General features: G+C 40.4%; 1 protein-coding gene across 10 annotated transcripts in view; it reads right to left on the bottom strand.

The window, feature by feature from the left end:
- ptprsa (protein tyrosine phosphatase receptor type Sa) overlaps positions 1-21,405 on the bottom strand; it is a 230,739-nt gene that overhangs the window by 178,575 nt on the left and 30,759 nt on the right. For all 10 annotated transcript variants that reach the window (XM_026143598.2, XM_080290100.1, XM_080290099.1 and 7 more), the window contains exon 2: positions 2,547-2,643. The gene's annotated coding sequence lies outside the window, so the exon portion shown is untranslated. The remainder of the gene's footprint in view (positions 1-2,546; positions 2,644-21,405) is intronic.

The raw sequence follows: 21,405 nt of genomic DNA, 5'->3' as shown, positions 1-21,405 counted from the left end.
TCAAATCATTTCCAAACTGTGAACAGAGCTGCTCTCCTCTGAACATCCTATTCCCCCAAATTTATATTAGCATGGCTACCTGTCACTGCAGCTGTCCGTGGAAGAGGAGCAACTCATTCAGAAGATGATTTATTTACTCATTCAAAAAAAAAAAAATCACATAAGAAATATTGTATTATTTCTTTAGTGAACACTTTCCAAACATCAATACTGGAATCGACTCAGTCCTTCTGGTACCAACCAGTTCATGGGAGCAAAACAAAACATTTCAGACTGAAAGTAATGATGAGATTAGACCTGTTTTACTGGACAATGTAACAGTTGCTGATTTCTTTTCGTATTTAGCTGCTGCTTGTTTTTTTCCAGCTTTCTTTCATTGATGCTCCCAATCTTTTAAATCGATTTTAAGTAATCAATAATAATAACGCCAACACAGAAAGGTCAGCAATTCGATTGGACTTAGTTTTTGACTCATGCCTTCATTTAGCCACATAGATGCATGGTTGATGCAGGAAGCTGAAACATGAGGAAGACCATTAGATCAATGCAATTTTCAACTAACTACTAATTCACAGAGGACATGTTTTAAAATACAGTTTTTTGTTTTGCTGATTGTCAAATGGCACAGTCAGTGGATCTAACGTCGATACACACTGTTGTCGCGCTCTCAGTTTTCAGCTTGTTGAGCCCACAGTGGGGGATCCAGATGTGCCATCTTGCCTCCAGAACCTTTTCTGCAGTCGAACGAAGCAGGGCAGCGAGACTTCACTCTCATCGTGGTTTAGTATACCAAATATAGCTGTTAATGAGGCTGGTGGCCTCTGGCAGCAAGGTGACAAGAAGCAGGGGTCCCTGTGCATATGACGAGGGTTATGTCTGGGCTTGCATGTGCTCTGACACCCATTTGTTCATATTCATTCACAGTTTCTGCATGTCTTCTGCTCTGCCAGCAGCACTAATAATCAGGCGATGATATGGAAATAAGAATGTGGTGTGCAGTGTATGTAATGTCTGTGGAGTCACCTACATTTGATCTATCAACTTGAAATTAAACTATTCCCTGACTGGAGCAATAGAGATGAGGGAGTTTCATAACTAAGCTGGGGGACTTTTTAAATTTTTTCCTACTGCTGCAATATTTGAATGGATAATATGAACATCTTGAGACATAGGGTGGTGGATCGTGTACAGTTAGAATTCAATAAATGGTGATATTACACCCCAAGAGCAGTATGTAAAAACAGCCTAATGTTCAGCCTTTTAAAATATACTGTAACCGTTTGTAAGAAAGTCCTCTGAATTTGTTAAAATTGGGGAAAAAACGGTCTGCGGCCTGCAGCTGAGATGTGGAAAGACCGACTTATTAATGACTCTAACTACCACTTTGCTTAGTGTGCTGTTGTTGTTTTTTTTCTCAGCCACTCTGTGTATTTGCTAAATGTGCTATCACAATATTCCTAATTTCCTTCAAAGACATCTTGTAACAAAAATACAGAAAATTATGCAATTAGAATTAAATGCAGGCGTTACCTTTAATTAAAGGGGATGAAATCTATAATCACGAGGAAACTCTGTACAGTAGGAACATAAGTTTCACTGAAAAATGCATGCAGAAACCATTTCAGATGAATTCTGCAGCAAAGTGGAGCAGTGAATGAGCCTGTAAATAAACCCCATTCAGGAGGGTACATTACATGTCTAAATTGATGCGCAATAGCTTCCAGATCTGAAAGTCACCAGCGCCGTTCGCTGAATGAAAAGAACTGCAGAAGTAGAGAAGGAGCTCCTCAGTGCCAGTCTGCAGTGACAGGTAGATGATATCTCTCTCAGCCTTAGCACGGCTGTCAGCATGGATGGATGAGCTTAGCGCAGGGTGCACCCAAAGCGTGAAGAAAGATGACAGTTTATTGTGTCATTAGGACGTGGAAACAAAAACACTGGAGTTGGAGTTGAACCAAACTTCAATAAACTTGCACTTGTGCATGTGACTGCGTGCAAAATAAACGGGCAATACTGCGCCCCGATTTGCTTAATTAAACATTATTAGATATTCTATAGTTTTGATTAACTGCTTCCTTTGCTCTGCTTGGTTATCTATTAAAGACAACAAGAAAAAAATTACCTATTATCTTTTTCAATTAGGCCGTTAGGTTAATTTGCCGTAGCCTTGCTTTTTGAGTGATAATTGTTAGTTCGAAACATAGTAAACAACACGGCACCAGCAAACTAGAATGTGTATATCTGCAGTGGTTAAAAAAATGACAAGAGGGACATGAATGGGAAAAACGTATTCACGTGGGATTATGGGACACTGTGACTATCAGAGATTTGTATGCAAAAGCAGAAGAAGACAGAAAAGCAGTGAAAGGTAGGAACACGTGGATGAAGGATGTAGCAGAACAAAAAGAAAAAGGATTTAGAAAGCATGAATTTGTGCCCACCAGTGTAAAATCAGTTATTATGCAGGGTGCGAGGCAGTTTCTGGAAACATAATTGCTCCATCTAAAATGGCGGTGCACTGTGCAAAAATTTAGGGGCCCACTTACCGCTGGGTTGTTTTCAAAACCTTTTTAGCCTCATATCTTCAGCTGCTCCAGTGGCTTCTTTTTCTTCTTCTGCTTCTTACAACTCACTCGCTCGTACCTTTAAAGTAGATGGAAAGAGAGAGAGGGAAAATGACAGAGAAACATTAATGAAAGGGACTACTAAATGAACAACCTCCTCAAGTGGTGGGTGGGGGGATTCAACAAATGCTGTGATGAGTTTCTCTCGCTCTCCCTTCTTGGCCTTTTGTGACCACAGGACGGCAGTTCTCGGGCGAGGAGGAGGCTTGCTGCTGATTGCCTGAGAGCTATGGAGTGCAAATCTGCATGAAGTCCCTCCTGGCTTCTCTTGATCATTTTCTCCTTCACATCTCTAATGAGCCTGGTCCAAATCTGTGGGTGCATGCATGTGCGAATTTGATTGATACTTGTTTTGATATTCACTCGTGCACAACAGGCTACTGCATTTATGGAATAAGTTGATGGTCTTAATATGAAATGTAATTGTAGGGATTCATTCTCATTTTTGTGTGTCTGATGAACAATTTTTGTGTTTGTAATATTCGGCTACTTAAATATATATATATATATATATATATATATATATATATATATATATATATATATATATATATATATATATATATATATATATATTAAATGTGCATACCGTATATTGACATGTATTTTTAGTTTTGTGCTTTTGTGAGTTTCTTTGTATTTGGAGGCCTCACTGTATGTAGCCTCACTCGATATTCAGTCTACTCTCAGCCAGGTCTGCAGCTGTGGGTAGCAATACCCATATGGAAAAGATATATATCAATCTTATAAAGTTTGTATCTGTCTTGTGTGAAACTTCTATGAAAAGCATATAAGAGTGAAAACAGACATAAGATCCCTTGAAAAATTATATGATGAAACTTGTATGTTTTGGATACTTACTAAAACAATGTATGAAAGTAATGAGAAAGTGGCCACTTTCATGAGTAAATCATGTAAGCCTTATATGATTTACTCATGAAAGTGGCCACTTTCATGAGTATTCACATATAAGTTTTTACTATTTCTTTTCCATATGGGTAAGTCCACCCTAAGGAACTTCCACTGAGCAGCTGAGGAAGGTTATCTCAAGTGAGAAGTCAGAGGAGCTCATCATTGCCCCGTGGGTAGAGACTTCTTTCAGCTAACAACATGAATATCATTAAGAACAGCACGACATGGGCATGATCAATATCATGTGGATATAGCAAGTCCTATGTGGACAGCTTCTCCAAATGCACTTCAGCAGTAGTTTTGTACCATGTTTATCAGTGTCACTCTCTTTGTTGGGTATAATTGATTAATAATAGCACTTTAAGGATACATTACAGATTCAATTGTGCTGTTACTTGGGTTACAAAGACAAAAACAAAAGAACAAAAAAAGGCTTTTCTCTTTGCTCCCTGTCAATCAGCTGATTTCAGTGCAGGGACTAGGAAAATCTGCAGCTTTTGAGGAGTAGCGTTGCACAAAAGGACAAGAGTGTGACTGTAAAGTGCCAGTTGTGTCCAGGACAGAAGTAACTGCATTACAGTGCTAACACAGCACTGAATCTTTGCAATCAACTTTATAGACAGCATGCTAGCTCAAAGTCGGTGAAGAACCTAGAGTGATTTTAAAGTTAAGTTTTATGGTGATCTCAGCCCAGCAGCCAGAGCCGGATCTTCAACAGGTAACAGTGACAAGACTCAGGATTCTCCATTTCTGCCTCTACATGTTTCTATGGAGAAATTGCAGTGGCAATCGCTTTGCTTTGTGTTCACACTTCAGCACATTTTAAACGAACGATCGTCTGTACGTTCTCATTAGGATCTCATTAGGATCGTTGTGTGGGACTGCAGACTAAAGTACATATTGTTAACTACTAATTATAGGCTAAGTTTCAGAGTAAAGTGAAATCAATGTAACAAATTATTTTCACCTGGTAGTAAATAAGTTACAATACGATTACTTATTAAAAGTAATTGTATTGGATCTGGTTGATATCATTGACTGAATGTTAATAGCAGCTACTAGAATCAGAGGTCATCTGATTATCAACTGTACTACAATATAAATATACCTGTGATCGAGGCATGATGCTGAAATGGAACAGCACTATAAATTATATTTAGAAGTGTTAGTCCTTTGTGTAATTTACTCACTCAGAGTCCTCTCAAAACTTTCTGTTGATCTGACAACTTTGTACATTTTTTTTCAAAAGAAAGGATACCAAATTTCCACTGACTACTATTTGTCCTCATCCTGATGTTATTGACTTCTCTCCTCCTCCCCCACTGTCTCACGAACTGGGCGCTGCCTGTAGACAATCTCCAAGCATCCTCTGTGGGCTTTATTACCTTGACGGCTGACCGTCAACATGATCCTTCATTCTGACAGGCCACCGGGGTCAGGCTGGCCCTCACTGGCCAATCAGTGTCAACTAACAGGCTAGCTGCAGTAGGAGTCCCTGGTATACTAACTACAGCACAAGGGAGAGTAGAAATTGGATGTGTGTGTAAAGAAATTTTTTTTCAGATGATACTGAGAAACTGTAATGTGTTTGTGTGGCCATGCATATCAGAAAGAGTGCAAAGCGCTTCAAAGAATGGGCTTGAAAACAAGTACATAGCATAGTTTTAGTGATTTTCTGGGGGCAAAAAGTCACATATACAATAAATATGGCTGTTTCCACACATGAGCATACACTCCTGTGTGTCACTTGGAAAAAAAATGTGAGGCCAAATTCTGCAATACTCCCACACGCCTGGCTGCCAAGACGAGCGCGGGGGAATTTGTTTAATGTACAGCATTTATTCACTGCACACACGCTGTTGCACTACCGCTTCCTACAATGCATGAGACACTCCCTTGACCGGGCAAGTTGCCATTAATCAGCCAGAATGAAGAGCTAGTTGTATAGCATGGGAGCTAAAATACATTCAAAGTCAACATCCAAGAAAGTGGGAATCTTGCCTACCATCTTAACAATTGCATGCTCTAAGTGAGAGCGCAACTCTCTGATTGATTCTTTTTCTTTTTTTTTGGTTTTGTTTTTGCTACACAACATGGGTTAAGTTACGCTTTGTCCAATCATGTGGAAAGCAGCTCCGGTTTGTTTTCTCATGACCCTGCAACATATTGGCATTGAATTTAGTCACCGTGCTGAGACAGATGGCCGAGCATCATGGTGCATGGCAAATTGGGAAATGAAAACATGCATGCTCAGAAATGGGTATATGTGGTTTCTTTCCAGCAATGTGGTCACATAGGGTGCATTCAGAATAGAAGAACAAGGAACTGGGAGGCTCTAAGCATCCACATGAAAATAAAAAAATGGCAACACAAAAAGAAGAAAAACACAAGGACGACCTACTCTTTGCAAATGTCAACAGGTATGCTTCTTGAAAAGTAAAATAAAAAAGCACACACCTCAACCAGATGATGAAATGTCAACACAATTTCTACTTCCATGTCACAAAAGTAAAGACTATATTTTTCTCTGAATGAAAAAAATATGTTGCTATGGCAGCACCTGATGTCTCTCTTTCCTCACCTTACACTCAGCCACCCACCTCCTCTGCCTCCATTGTCCTCCAGGTATTAAAAGACTAAAAATCAGATCTTCGCTGGGTAAGGAAAAGAAAACAGAAAGGAGAAGACAAATGGCGTGAAGAGAAAGAATGGCAAACGTGTGAGGGGTTAAGTTGATGTAATCAATAGAATGGTATCGGTCAAGGGAGATGAGAACGGGTGGAGAAGGGGACTAAGGTGGAGGATCAAGTCAGATAGTGAAAGGAGGAGTAAGGTGAGATCAGATGAAAAAACAAAGGGTTGAACGGAGAGAAGTCAAGGGAAATGAGGAAACTAAAAGAGCAGCTTCTATGTGACTGATTGACTGATTTGAACTTCTAGTGGTTCTCCCACAGTACACACTTCTCAAATGATATGCCACAGGTGTTTGAAATCCAACTTTAGATCTGCTCTCAGCTACTTCTCAAAAGATGTGCTGACAAAATAAGACTTTAACACACTGGAGCCTAAACTCAAGCTTTATAGAAGTGATGTGGAATTGGATATTATAAGCTTTTTCCTCCCTCAAAAGTTTGTCAAAAGATTACAGACACGGTGTCATGGTCCTGGGTCAAGCGACCCAGTATTTGAGTTCCATGTATCTTCTGTATTCATTTGCACCTAGCTTAGTTCACCTAGTTAATTTCTAGACTGCAGTTTAGTTTTGTTCCTTAGTTGTTTATGTCATCTTCCCCTGTACCAAGTCTCCCCGGTTCATGTGTCATGTCTAATCTCCATGTTTCCTGTTTTACTTTGAAAGTCTGTATTCACTGTCAGTGTATTCAGTTTCACTCCTCCTGTCCGGTCGTTAGGTTCATGTGTGTCAGCTGTGTTCCCACCCTCCGTGTTTCCATGCCCAGTCTGTTGTATTCTAAGTCATAGCCTTACCTTAGTTCATTCCCAGTTTAGGTTTCTGTTTAGTTATTGCTTTTGTGCTGCCCTTATTCTTGTTTGTTTCTCTTGTGTTACCAGCCACAATAAAAGGCTCGCCTTCTGTTAAAGCTCACTCCCGTCTGCTTACTTGTGTACGCACCTGGGTCCATTACACGCATTCTCCACTCGGTCCGTCACAGCGGACCGTGACACACGGGTGCTAACATTACAAACCTAGCTTCTGTTGTTGTTCCTATGATCATTTTATTACAATAAGACAAAATTGACAGAGAGACACAGCCAGTGGGCAGCTTCCTCTTAAAGAAAGGACTCATTTTCAAATTCCATGAGAATATTTTGTCATTTGAAACAACCAATTTTTAGTTAAAGTTCATATCCCACTTAAAAATGGATGCTCCCCCCGGATGTATTCCTTTTTGACTGATTTATGTAGGCTTCTTGACCTTGCTGCAAAGATAAATTCGCTATTGTCCTCAATCCAGTTATAGTGCGTCGAATAGGTTTTTATATAGTCATAACATGTAGCTGTCAGCATGCTTGTGTTTCTGAATATGATGTCCTTGAGAAAGTCTAAGTCTGACCACTCATTAAAAGTACTGGTTAAATAGAAAAATACAGGAGAAATTATAAATCTGGGAAGCACTGCTGGATTTCAAAACCTTTCAGCAAAGTAGGCAGATACCAGCTCAAACATGCTTTGGACTCGAGCTCTGAAAAACTAACACATGAAGTTTAATAACTGCCTGCCTTCCTTATTTTATTACATCAAATTCTCTATTCTAGGATGTTAATAATGAACGACAAAGAATGAAAATGACCATGTGCTAGTGTACTGTGTCTAGGAACCCACTGGCTATCATCTGATGACTTATCCCCCAGGGTGACCAATATTTTTGTGCCAGTGGACAGCCAGGCCAAGACTTTCTGCGTTGTGCTCAAGGCATCTATAAAAATATAGATGAGGATATAAAATAAAAAATAACTTTTTAGAAAGCTAAGTCTGTTTCCACCATTACCCAGTGGTTCTGACATTGCACCGTAGCAAATGTCTTTTCTATGATGGGCTGTTTATCTGCATGTGGCTAAAGCTTGCTCACTGTTGATTGGGTAATACTATTGGTGCTAAATAGGCTGTACCTTTGCATACAGGTTGCATACAGAACTGTGATGTGTCCATAATATAGTTAAAAAAAAACCCTCTTCTCACTCATCACCACCAGAAAACTTTGAGGAAATTAGCTTGGCAGTGGTTTAAAAGTGCAATTTAATGGTTTTATTAAGGAAAATCGGTTCCCTCTAAAACACTTTGATCAGCATGTTTGTCACAGTGCCTCAAATTCAATAAAGTTTGCGAGAGGTTTCTTTCAAAACAAACAGAACACACTAAACAAGACAGATTCCCCCCGAAAGCCTCATTATTCTCCATGGCTTCTAACTAATCCTGTACCTTTGTGCTCTGTCAGAAAACCTTCTCACACTCAGACAACACAATTCTGTGATGAAACACTCCGGCTACGAGGCTACGAGCCACTCTGAGTGAAGTTTCATTAGCAGAGTCTGTTTTGAGCAGATAAGTACAACAGAGTCCAATATACTTACACGTTCACAGCAGATCCCCAGTCATAATTGCTGCCGTGTAACATGGGTTAGAAAGTCTATGAGGTGAACCGTCTTATGCACACACAGAAGTGCTCTGTGCTTCTTTGAGCTGGCAGTGCATTCATGCACTTAAATCTTCTTGTCATTTAATTTTTTTTTCTTTTTGGTTTTGCACACTGGACAATTGTGAATCGTGTGTGTATGTCCAGCAGCAAATGTGTCTATTGGCATGCTGTGTGCAGTGACTGATATTCAATTAGTCCACCTGCCACCTCTACATGGCTCGGCATTCCAGCGCTCAGTAAATCAGGCAGACTGACAGCACACAGGTCGATATTAATATTAACGCCTCTATAAATAATGTTATTGTAGGCCCCCATGTTAATGCTTCATGATATGATGGGCATGATAAAGTAAAGCGTGTTCTATTGTGAAGGTGCAGGCGGGTTTAATAGGGAGAGAGACAGACTAAGTCCCCTTCAATGTCCTTCGATAGAAACGTTGGTGACACTGGGTTGGAAAGGCGCCGAGGTGGTCACAGCTGTGTTCCCGAGCCTGAATGGCTGGGGGAGGAGGCGGGGGGTGGAGAGGTTTGGAGTGTGTATTGTTCGTGCGCATGTGGTGAATTTGCGGAGAGTTAGAGCGAGGGGTGGTTGGGAATGGACACAGTGGATTAATTATTATAATTCATCTCCCGGGCCACATGTTTATGGCTCTACTCAAATTATTGTCTGACTATCTGATTTCCATTTTGTACACTGCAGTGTATGCACTTTGTGTGTATTCGTGACAGGAGAGGTCCGTGGTTGAGTAGACGAATGGCTTTGCTATTTTGTGACAATTGCCCATATTTCACCGTGACAGCAAACATATCACTGTAGCGTCTTTATGTGTTCGCTGCAAATCTTCAGATTAGCCATTGGCTGCAAAGAGATGGCCGTCATTAAACCAGGCGGGGTGTCTGAAATGTCAGCTTGTTAACTTGACCTTGCAGGCAAAACTAGGGCATCAGTCATTACATTTAGAGAGGGCAAAGCTTCAGTACCAGTGTGAAAATAATAACTTCCTGAAGGACAACAATATGGGCCTGCCATCTCATTTAGCACTTAGTGTTACAGTAGGATGTTTTTGGTTTTCTCTGACTCGGTCAGTTCTGTACTTTTCTACTTAAACGTGTCTTCCATGTAAATCCTCAGCTCATAAAACCAATCTACTTTCTCACTTCAGTAAATCTAGCAAACAGAGTTCAAGGGAATAAAAACATCACTAGTTGCTACTGATGTGTTTATTAATTAATTAATTAATTTTTCAACCTCAATTCACATCCCCTCCACAAAAGATGCTGCTCAGCATGCAAATTCAAACCGGTGATGCTACGGTCCCAAGGATCCTTGAACCCTAAGCAGCATAATTTGTGCCCTGACCACAAACACACTCAAAGATTCATGCCCAAAGGTAAAAGTATTGTCAACAAAGCATCAAGAAACTCTGTGCAGTCCAAGCATGAAATAATCCACAAACAGTAAGTCTGTGTAGGTTCTCGCTCATGCAGGTCATGGTATTATAAGGAGCTTGGAAAGAACAGCAACTGGACTTCTTTCTTGAAGACGTTTCACCAAAAACACTGTGCAGTAAAAAACAAACTAAAATTATCTTTTAAAAAAAAGCTAATGTTGTCCCCTCCAAAATAATTAAATACATAAGTCACTGCAGAGAGATATTAATCAATACACAGACACACACACACAAACAAACACTTGGTTATACGGTGTAATTTTGCATTTATAAATGAATGTAGAGAATTCTGGGACAGATTTCCAAACCTCCAATAGCTTCATACGTGCACAGTTGCACACAACAAACGCTGACCAGCCCTGGACCAGGGGTTTTGCAAAGCCTGGATCATCCCCGCTAATCCACACTCATTAAGGATGAACTCCATGATAGCATGCCACCAGCCTCCACAGCCCCCACCACTTTTACCCCACTTTTACGCATTTGCTGCACTCGCGCGTATAAGTGGCTGGCAGCTTTTGATGGCGATTTTAATAAATTACTGTAGATTGTAGCAGGTATGTTTGTTCCTGCTGCATGAGTAAACAGAACACCTGCCACACCTGTCGGCGCTAATCAGGCCTGGTTTAATTAAAAGTGACAAAGCTTTTATTTCATGCAGGCGAAGGGGTGCGTACTTGACCGAGGGATGTTAAGCACTCTTTTCCTGCACACCTCAGAGAACCACGTCTTCAGATAGAGAGGGTAAGTCAGGATGAGACAAACTGGGTGACAGAGCTGGTGAATCATTTTACTCTGGTAAAATGTAAAAGGATTTTTAAGCAAAACTTCATTTTAATTATTAAAACACTTCTATTGTTCCCTGGGATAGAGAAGAAATAGTTTCTGCACTCAACAGATTTTACCCGAGGACTTGCACATAAATAGAATGTTCATTCTCTCTGCTCCTCCACATCAGAGAGAAGGTCACTGCTGAGTGGAGTCTACCTACAAGCCCCTTGGGCTGAAAGAAAAAAAAATCCACCCGGATGCTTCCCTTCAAGCGTTGTGCCTCCAAAATAACTCTTCCTCTGCAGGGTTCTTAAATAAATTACAGATATGCTATCCTCCCAAGATGTGATCTCTGTTCTCCAGCACAAATTAAAAATTTAAGCCCATTTAGGTTGGTGCCCGGTGTAACTTGAATCAGTGTGGTTGTGAGAGGGTGGGGCTGGGGGGGAGAGTCAACCAGAGTTGTGTCACAGCAGTGCTCAGTAGTGATGCATGTTGCTTTAGGCACTGTATCCGAGAGAGGAAGCAGGGTGGCCTGAAGTTAGACAGAATATCTTGTAACTATAAGGTCACAGGCTTGATCCAAACACACAAAGCTTTTTCTGCCCACAGCTAGGTGGTCTTACATGTCAAAGTGTCGAGGCACTAAACTCGGACATGTAAAACCACCAGCTGTGCAAAAATGTACAACTTCAAGAAGCTCAAACCACATCACACACATTTTAATGTGAGCCAGCCTAGCCTCAGATTCACACAGACGGTGAAGCTCAGCCACCACATGGAAATGAGACATCATGTGTTAGGCTGTTGAAACTAAGAACAACAGTGCTGGAGGATCAGATCTACAGGTAGTCTGACTGTGAAATCAGAAAAGTCCAAATAATCGCAGAGATTTGGATCACTCAAATCAATTAACGAGCTAAACAAATTCATTTGTCCTTTCGAAGACAAAGGCAGCACGCCAAGAGAAACAGGATTACCACCACTCTCTAATGCTTGATTATCAAAAATAAATAGTCTATTAAATACACCAGAGGATTGCCTGGGAGGCTTGCATATCAGCACAGCACATCCGATTTATTTAATGTTCTAGAGATGGGTAGAGACCAAAAAGGCTAATTAAGTGTGAACTCTACAAAAACATTATCCAATAGAACAGGATACACTGTGCAAAATAAATGTTCTCTGATCATTAAGCAGTAGAAAGCTAAAGACGTGTGTGTGTGCGCGCGTGTGTGTGTGTGTGTGTGTGTGTGTGTGTGTGTGTGTGTGTGTGTGTGTGAAAAAGAAAGAAAAAAGAAAGAGAGACAGAGACAGAGAGAGAAAGAAAGAAAGAAAGAAAGAGAGCTCGATAGAGAGAGGAGTATGTGTAATAGTGGGGGCCATTTAATAGACTCAACCTCACTATGAACCCAGAGAAAGCGCTTTGTCATTTGACCTTCATTAACATCTTCTATTCATTGCTCCAACTCGGTGATAAATCAGGGAATGGCTTCTATTGTATTTTCCAGTGTCATGCAGTAAAGCATTCTTCCTTACCTGGCTTTCATTAGCTTTTGTCTCTTAAACAATAACCAGAGCCTTGATCGAACACAGGTTTTATAAGGTATTTGCCTTGTGGGCACTTTGCTAACAGAACTTAAACTGAAATCAAATCAAGAGGCATTTCAGCAAAGGTCCAGAGGAAGAAACACAACCCTGGTGTAAAGGCAGCTTTAACTGTTTTCACGTGAAGCTGTTAATGCTATAAAGACGAGCCCTTTTAACCTCACACTAAAGATAAAATCAGAAAGACCTGCAGATTAAAAAAAGGCCTTCCTTTTGGAAGAGGAGACTTTCTACAGAGGAGTGGCTTCTCTCCATTGAAGCATTGCTGGATTAACCTAATCAGAAGATTAATCAGACTTGAAACACTGGAGGCTGTGCCGGTGGCCTCTTTACCTCTTTATCCGACTGTGCCAGGCAGCAGAATTAGGCTAGAGTGCAGGGAGATGGTGTTCCCACAACCCCTCTCTCTAGAGCTCTCAACTTGCCAAAACATCTCAGAGGATGAAGTGGAATTAGAACCTCCTAGTTTGCCCTCACTGACCTTTTCGAACTTGGTCCTTCAGATGTCTCGTTGCCATTCAGACAAGAGCTCATATGTTTATCATTTGTGGCACAGCACTTTGGGAATTACTGTATTGGTGGAAAAATACTATTGCCTGTTAAATTGCGTTATTTTTGGCTTTTTTTTTCAAAATTCAGAATCAAGTAAGGAAATGGGAACAAACTGTGTGTTAGCAACAAAGTGGCTAAAGATACCATACAATATCGTTACTTGCTTAGTTGTCTGGTATGTATAGAAACAAAATTGGTTCATTCCACAAGTTAGATGCCATTTTTGGGATTGAATGGTTCAAAGGCCGCCCAATCTTGAAAAGAAACAAAAACAAAAAATAATACAAAAAAAACCTCCTCTGAAAATGTTTAGCTACAGGGATGAAAAGGAGTGACCACTTTAACTAAGGCTACTTGGAAGCAAAATATTAAGAAATGACAAGTAGCGCAAAAATGTTGCACAGCACAGCACATGACTTGAACATTAAATGCACCCAATGATCAGGATCACCCAAGAGGATACTTGACTAGATTGCTGTCTAACTCAGCTGCGAACAGGCATCGGAGTAACAGGCCACTGCGTGCAACCGTCCGACCCTGCAGAGATTTAAAGATGCAGTGAGCCGATTGTCCTCAAAACTGGTGGAAATTAGCTCATGCTGTGCCATGTTTGTCTGACCTTCTAATAAAAGATCAAATCTGAGAGGCTGGATGCTTCATATTTTTTTTAAACCAGTGATCACATGGATATAAGCGGAAAATTTGGCAGACTGAAAAAAAAGGTATTGTTAATCCGCATTGAATAAACAAATAAAACTCAGTGTGTATTTATCTCTCTCCATCTGTCTGCCTTAAATTATCCTGCAACTAATCTCACCACCTAGGCTCCGAAAAAAAAAGAAAAGGACTACAGCACATGTCCACGTTAAAAAACCCAGAGAAACCTGCAGTGTAACAGGGAGCGCATCATTGATCCTATCTCTCTGGTTGCCAGGTCATTGATTGCAGCATGCAGCTGTGTTACTTGGCACACCTTGCTGACTCCAGCTACAGCCTTGAATGTGCAGTCGAGAGCATGATGCCCCCCCTCCCAACCTTATTTTTTCTTTAGCCGGTTGACCAAAACACGCAGAGAACTGTGTGTGTGGCGGGGTCTTAGGCTGTCCTTACTTGAGTGGGATCATAATTTTTCAACATTTTTTCCTCAAACATGGATCATTATGCTGTGGAAGCAGATGAGATGGACGGGGTCAAAATACAACTAGAGCCATGAGGAGAGGTATACACCCCTTAAGGTACACACAAATGGGAGAGCCAGTGGAGGGACTGAAGAGAAGAAGAAAAAAAGCCGAAATAAATGGAGAGTCCAATTTTCATCTTTTCTACTTCCCTGAGATTTATTGATCTTAGAATCCTATCATGCTTAAGTAAAACAGACATCAAAGATAAACTTTTTGTCTTTTTTCCACTCCTCCACATATGCCCTTCCTACACCCACCATTCTATCTCCCAACATCCAATATGAATACACTTGAAAGAGCGTGTGAGGAAAAGAAGAGGAGAAGTGAAAAACCACTTAAAACGAGTAGTGGCAGGATGCAGCTAATAGCCGTCTGATCAGCCAGCGTTTCATCTTTCCCACATTATCTCTAAATTCAATATTGGCTCTTCAAACACTCTGAAGGGGTTGTTGTATCTAAACTCTCCTGCTATTTATGAATCCAGACTACACTTAGTTGATATTCCACCCTTTTGTTGACGTCCCCTCTGTTTTTCCTCAATCCCTCACTGAGAGCGAGCTGATGCATAGAAATCGTCGTCTGTTGTATGTTAGACACTTGTCTGTCACCGCACAGCCAGTCCTGTTATTGACTCTGACAAATTCCAGGATGCTGCTGATAATGGCGTGACAAATGGGCGCCACTCTTTCTCCTTCAACAACCAGTACATCTCCCTGTGCCCCCCTGTCACCCACCTCTACTAGATTCTATTATGTGATATGATATCATATTCTGGCTCAGTACGATCAGGAAGAGCTTTGTAGAAAAGAATTCTGATGATATATAAAATTTAGTGCTATGGTAAAAAGCACAGAGCGCCCCAGAATCTTGGGACCAAATTTTAAGGGACAGCATATAATAATGACTTGAAAAGTAACATCTTTACAACAAACTGGTGTGGTGACATAACCTAACTAGAAGGGCACTTGGATACTGCTGGCTTGGATTTAGGTTTGCACAAAAAACTTATTGGGCTCTTCATTTGCTCATGGTTTGGTGTTTTCATTACACGTATAATAATTTTTCACAATCCTGCTGACAAGAAGAACTAGAAACTCCACTCTGCCTGTCACCCTGGCACAGGACTGCATGACAAAGGTCTTTTCATTGCTAGATTTATTTTCTAAAAGAGAAAGATGGTGATCATGTTGGAAAACATGGTCAAAGATGAATCAGAACCTAATGGATGTTTAAAACTGACACTGTGACTAGAAATGAAAAATTTAATTACTGTTTATTTTTATGTGCAGTTATTTGGTTCTGCCTGAAGCTCTACAGTAGCCATTAAGATATCTCGTTTAACTACACTGATCACACAACATGCAATAAACTATTATCCAGGAAGGATAATGGTTTATTGCACACGTCTGGGATCCACCTTACCTTTCACCTTATGATAGCCAGGAGAGGCTCTAGCCCTTCGGTAAAACTATGTGGATAAGTGAGAATTTGTAGATGGCTCAATGAATAATTTGACTAAACTGGATTTGGGTTTTAGTAACAGCAAAACAAGAATTGAAGGATCTAATTTAAGGAGTTTGAAATAATTCTTTTACTGAATCAAGACTCAGTCAAGGGCTTAACCTGAGGACAGTTTTAATGTAACAAAGATTTTAACTGTAAAAGAATGACTGAGTGACAGCTTACCTGTCTGCAGTGAACTACGTTACATTTACTGTCCTCACCAATTTTGTGACTGCATCAAGTAAAAAAGAAAAGTAATACATAATTTATGAGGTGGTAGCTGATGGGCTATAGCCATAAATGTATACACAAATGGATCCTGCCACAGAAAGTAAGCACACAAAGCTGTGGGTATCCTGAGTCTCTGACCATTTTACCTAAATCAATATATTTTTGCTTATGGTGCAATTTTTGCCTAATTTGAAGTGATAGCACTCATATAGTGATTTTTTTTCTGTCCTAGGATTGTGTGGATATTGTGATGCGTTTCCCGAGTGTATCTCCTCTGGAACAGTGCCTTCTCTGTGCCCCATGACCTCAATCATGCACAAGATAAAAAAATATGTTCAAAAAGAATAAGAGAAAAGATGAAAGGCAACAACACAAATTAATCAAAATGTGGGAAGGATCTGGATTTCATCTGTATGCAGTAACATTTCCTGCACTCAGTATTAAATTTTTTTCCTCTCTGTTGCCACTGACTGGGCCCATCGCTCTGAGAAGACTGATATATTCTTTTTTAAAACTAACACTGACTTGGTGGTTGTTAAGCCATGTTCAAAGCTTCACTACTCTCTAAATCTCTAATTTGGTTCATATAATATTTATATATTATAAGTTAATACAAATGAATTTTCAACTTAATGGTCTGCAGAATTCCAGTAACAAAACTCCTTTTCTAACCTCTATTAAGAAGAGACCACGTAACAGTTACAAACAGCATAAGAAATGTACCTTTGCTGGTTTGCAGGATTTTTTTTTTTATATCATCAGTAACTAAAAGTTACTTCATAATGCAACTGTGGGATGGCAAGTCCCAGTTTCTCCTTGTATGCTCATCTGAACAGAATTACTAAGCACCTTTTTGAAGCTGGATTCCCACTGATGCTGTGTCTCTGAGAGGCCTGTTGAGCAACATTACACAGTCATACACATGCAGACAAAATGCAGAACAGGTGTTGCCATTCAGATGAACGCTATTATCACACTGGGGTACACGTCACTATCTCAGTGGGGTGATATAAACACACTTTTCTGTGCTAAGAAAATAAGTGCATTCCACATGCAAGCATTTTATCTCAGAGACAATAGGCTAACAAAAAGTAACCCAGCAGCATTCGAGGGAGCCAGAGGGGGATGAATGATAATAGTCAAGGCTAAAATGAATCATTTCAGCAACCTATTGTCATGATATGTGCACATAAAGAAAAGTAATAGTACATGCTATAAGACTTACAAGCTATCCATTTTCTATTAGCTGCCTATCCTTACTGTTCAAACATAATTCTTGGTTTCTGCTTGTAATGCCTGTTTTCATGCAGTGGTTTCACTTATCCAAGACAAACTCTGCCAACAAGGCAGTGGAAGTCGAAGGTGCTTCAACCTGGGTGAGGCTATCTTATGTTGAAAGACCCAAGAACACCACATGATGCAAGGAACCATCACTGATGATGTGTCCGATGGTTCAAGGTGATCTACAGTATGTTAAAAGCAGATTTTCTCATGGGTCCAATATAACCTTTCAGTAGGTGCACGCTGGTGTCCAAAAGGCATGACAGCTTTAGAAAGGAGCATGCTAATGTTCGGTGTGGTTTGTGCCCCTCGGTGCTATTTAGCACAGTGTGATGAGAGTTCATCGCTACACATCCTGCTTGTCTCTCTGTCTGAGAGTGAGTACAGAAATAGTCTTTGTCACCAACGACACAGCAGGGCACCTTTCACACACCATGTCCAACACGACTGGTCCGAGGCGCCAATACGTATGCCAGCGTGTGTAATGTCGCAGGGTATTGTCAGCTTACGAAAGCATGTCTGTGTGCCAATATCTGTTTTTCTTTAGTGGAGATAATCAACAAATAAAAATAAACTGCATCTCTGGCTTCTTCATTTCAAACCTGTGTTTGTTGCATATTAAAAAAGGACACTGACAAATTCAATAAATTCAACAGTTCTAACAGACAAATTGATTAATGATCTTTCAGAGGGATATTGATATGGCAGTGCACCAATACTATCAGACCATTTCAATCTGACCTGAGCCAGACTGTGGCCAAAAGTCAAATGAGGAAAACATTGAGCACTGCACAGAGTGATACACTAGAGCAGAAGAAAAATGATCTGCAAGGGTGAAGGAAGCAGTAATAGATAAGAGGATTACTCCATTACTATCTACCCAGGGGGGTGTTACCCCAGAGCAGAACATCACGATTAAAAAGGGCAAGACCTTGATTTCCTCCTCCCCGCAACCTAGTTGTTCATTGTTTAAGTGAGGCAAAGGTGCTACATGAAATACTATCCCAGTCTGTACAGGGCAAAGGCATGTTTTTAGCTCAGGATCAAATTCAGCCTTCTGAAGTGTGACCTTGATCTCTCAGTAGGGTTGTGCCGATCTTGGGGATTGACAAATTCTGTAATAGCTTGCCATTACGGATCATAATATATAGCATTTTCCCATTAATGCGTTAAATTATTTAATATTATTTCTCATTTAAATTAATTAGTCTTGCAAAATTATCACCCTCCCCAACACTTGTCACAGAGTGACAATGAGTATATAAAGAAACCTACATCATACCAAAACAAAACAAGAGAAAATAGAAGTTATTTCTTAACCAATTAAAATGTGGTGTTTCCCCAGGGAGATGAGAGAAAGTACTGCATGACGACAAGTGCAGGTAAAGCTAGCACTTTAGCTGTATTGGCATCCAGGGTGGTAATCTTTTAAAATCTCTGTGCAATCTGACAGAAAGAGAAGTTGAATATTCCTCATAACAACACTGATGGCTATCTGTTATCTATAAAGATGTAACTCCATAATGCTCATATAAGCATTCAGACTTCCTTTCCCCAAGCATGTTACATGACGCTAACATTTTACACACAAAAACTGCATATTTAGTTAGACAGACTATGTTTTGTCATGTTGCTCCAGTTATTTTTGTGTCGTTGACTGGGGCTGGGCTCTAGCTTTGGTTTTACATGAAGACATCAAGAATGCTTGGGTCTCTGTGACAAGCCTGAAACGAAAAATTACTGTCAATCAAACAGCTAGCTCATAGCACAGACAGGAGTTAATTTATGCTAGCTAGTGATTGTTATTTGGTAAGATAAACGTGCACCTGCTGTCTCTGGCTTCATTTAGTTAAACTGCAACTGCAGTTTAACTGTATTTCCTCTTGGTCCAGGTAAAGATACAATAGTCATGTGTATTCTTAAGGCTCCAACGAATTTCCCTGCTTTGAAATGTGCTGAGGTTTCTATCCCAATAAATTACAGTGAGTGAGCAGGTAGAGTTTTGTTGCTTTGCTTTAGGATAATTTGCAATGCCATCCTGTTGATGGATAAACATTGGCACTTGTGTAGTTTTAGATTTTAGGAACAAAGCATCTATGGGCATATGTTCAAAGTCTTTGAATAGATTTGTGACAGCAGGAATTTCAAAGCATTTCAGCAAAAGGCAAACTATTAGGACAAGTCCATAAACACGACTGGATTGCAAAATAAGAAGTATTTGACACAACATTGAATCATTAACTAAAGCAAAAGCACTTTAAACCGTGGGACACAAATCATTACCTTCACCATAATGATCAGAATTATATTGAATGCATCTATCAATAATGTGTTGTATGACTGTTATCTCATATAGATCTACTATATATACTATATAAGATTGGATAATAATGGGCAGCATGGTAGTTAGCAATGTTGCCTCACAACAAGAAGGTCCTGAGCTCAGTTTTTGGTAGGTTCTCTCTGTGTACCCTAGCTTCCTCCAACAATCCAAAGACATGCAGTTAGTGGAGTTTGTTCAAATACAATAAGATTAACAACTGGCAGGACTATTGAAAGTCAGCGACAATACAAGCTGGACATCTCCCGGTCCTTCATTTTAAAATAACTGTGAATCTGTATTAAGCTTAAATCCCCCTTTTGTTAAGTGCATTATAAACTTGTGCACCAATGACCAAATACTAGTGTCCGTTTAAAGAAAAGGACGGCAGGAGCCTTCAGGATTGGTAAGAAAGAGCCTTGCTGAAGTATGTAGGTTCAGTAGGTGAGATTTAAGTCTGTGGAAAGTTCAAGAGCTCCTCACCAATCTGAAAGTGCAGGCTATCAAAAAGGGAAAAGCATAGGAAAACAATGAGATAGGAGAAAGTCGCTGTGTTTGGGAGCACTGTCTTGTGAAAAAACAGAATTTCTTCTATTGCTTTTACAAGGTGAGCGACCTTTGCCTTCTGGGTGGCTCTCCTCCTATTTCTCCATTAGTACATGGAGACAGACAAGCACAACACACACACACACACACACACACACACACACACACACACACACACACACACACACACACACGCACACACACACACACACACACACACACACACACACAAAGGCATTTGCAATTTCTCTCTAAAGCAGCCCCTCTAATACACACAGGCGCTCACTGTCCAACAGTCAATATTTTCTGAGGGATGGCCTCCCTTGAGAACTAGCAGGCAATCTGAAGGGACCCCTGCAATGAAAGGCCCTGTGATTGCATTCGACCGTAGCCCTTACAAAGATGTCGTACATCAAATGCCAACAGATAAAAAGCCATCCGCGAAGAGTTAATCAGCAGAGTAGCTTTCATGGCCATACTGCAATTTGTCTCAATATCATGAAAGAAGACAGGCTCTCATAAAAAGCACCGATATAAATAAATACATAGAGGCTACATATATAAGATTTTTTTAATCTCTAAAATCTGTATTGACCCAAAAATCCAGCACTGGCTGGGCTTAACTAAACCCATAGACGCATTTGTCTTTTATGTACCACTGAATGAGATGTTATCTCAGACTGCAACATGGCTTCAAGTAATGCTCTGCTTTTATCTTACCATTTGCCGATATTGCCTGACCTTGAGCGCGAGCCAGGTCTCTGTGTGGATAGATGCTTTTGTATGTCTGTTTTGTACACTTGTTTACTTCTGCAAGTGCTCCTATGCCTCACCTCACCACCACAAACCCCCAGTTGTTTGGGGAAGGGGTGGGGTGGGGGTGCTTAAACGTTTGGCTGGGGTTTGAGAGCCTGAACAATTTGCATCCTGAGTCACAGTGTGAATGGCTGCATAAGAGGCTGTCAGGCATTTTGCATACTTGCCACCTCATACCTGATAGGATACACTGATGTGATCCTTATAGAGTGTCATGCTAGATAGTGAAGGCAATCAAAATATTTGTTAACCCCTTGCTCTGACCCACTTGAACCAGCAACCACAACTAACCGTAACCCAATAAAAGATCAATGGAGGAATGAGCCACTGAACCTGCGTAAGAGGTTTGCCAAATACTCCAAAATGCACAGCGAGCCAGATGAAAATAGTGCTTGAATGCATGTTTCAGGGAGACTGAATTAAACTTGCTGTTACAGCATGCATTATGACACAA

The sequence above is a fragment of the Astatotilapia calliptera genome, chromosome 15 (genome assembly GCF_964374335.1).
Source record: "Astatotilapia calliptera chromosome 15, fAstCal68.1, whole genome shotgun sequence".
Taxonomy (NCBI): domain Eukaryota; kingdom Metazoa; phylum Chordata; class Actinopteri; order Cichliformes; family Cichlidae; genus Astatotilapia; species Astatotilapia calliptera.
Note: the sequence above shows the minus strand (reverse complement) of the source record. Positions and strands in the feature narration are given on the sequence as shown.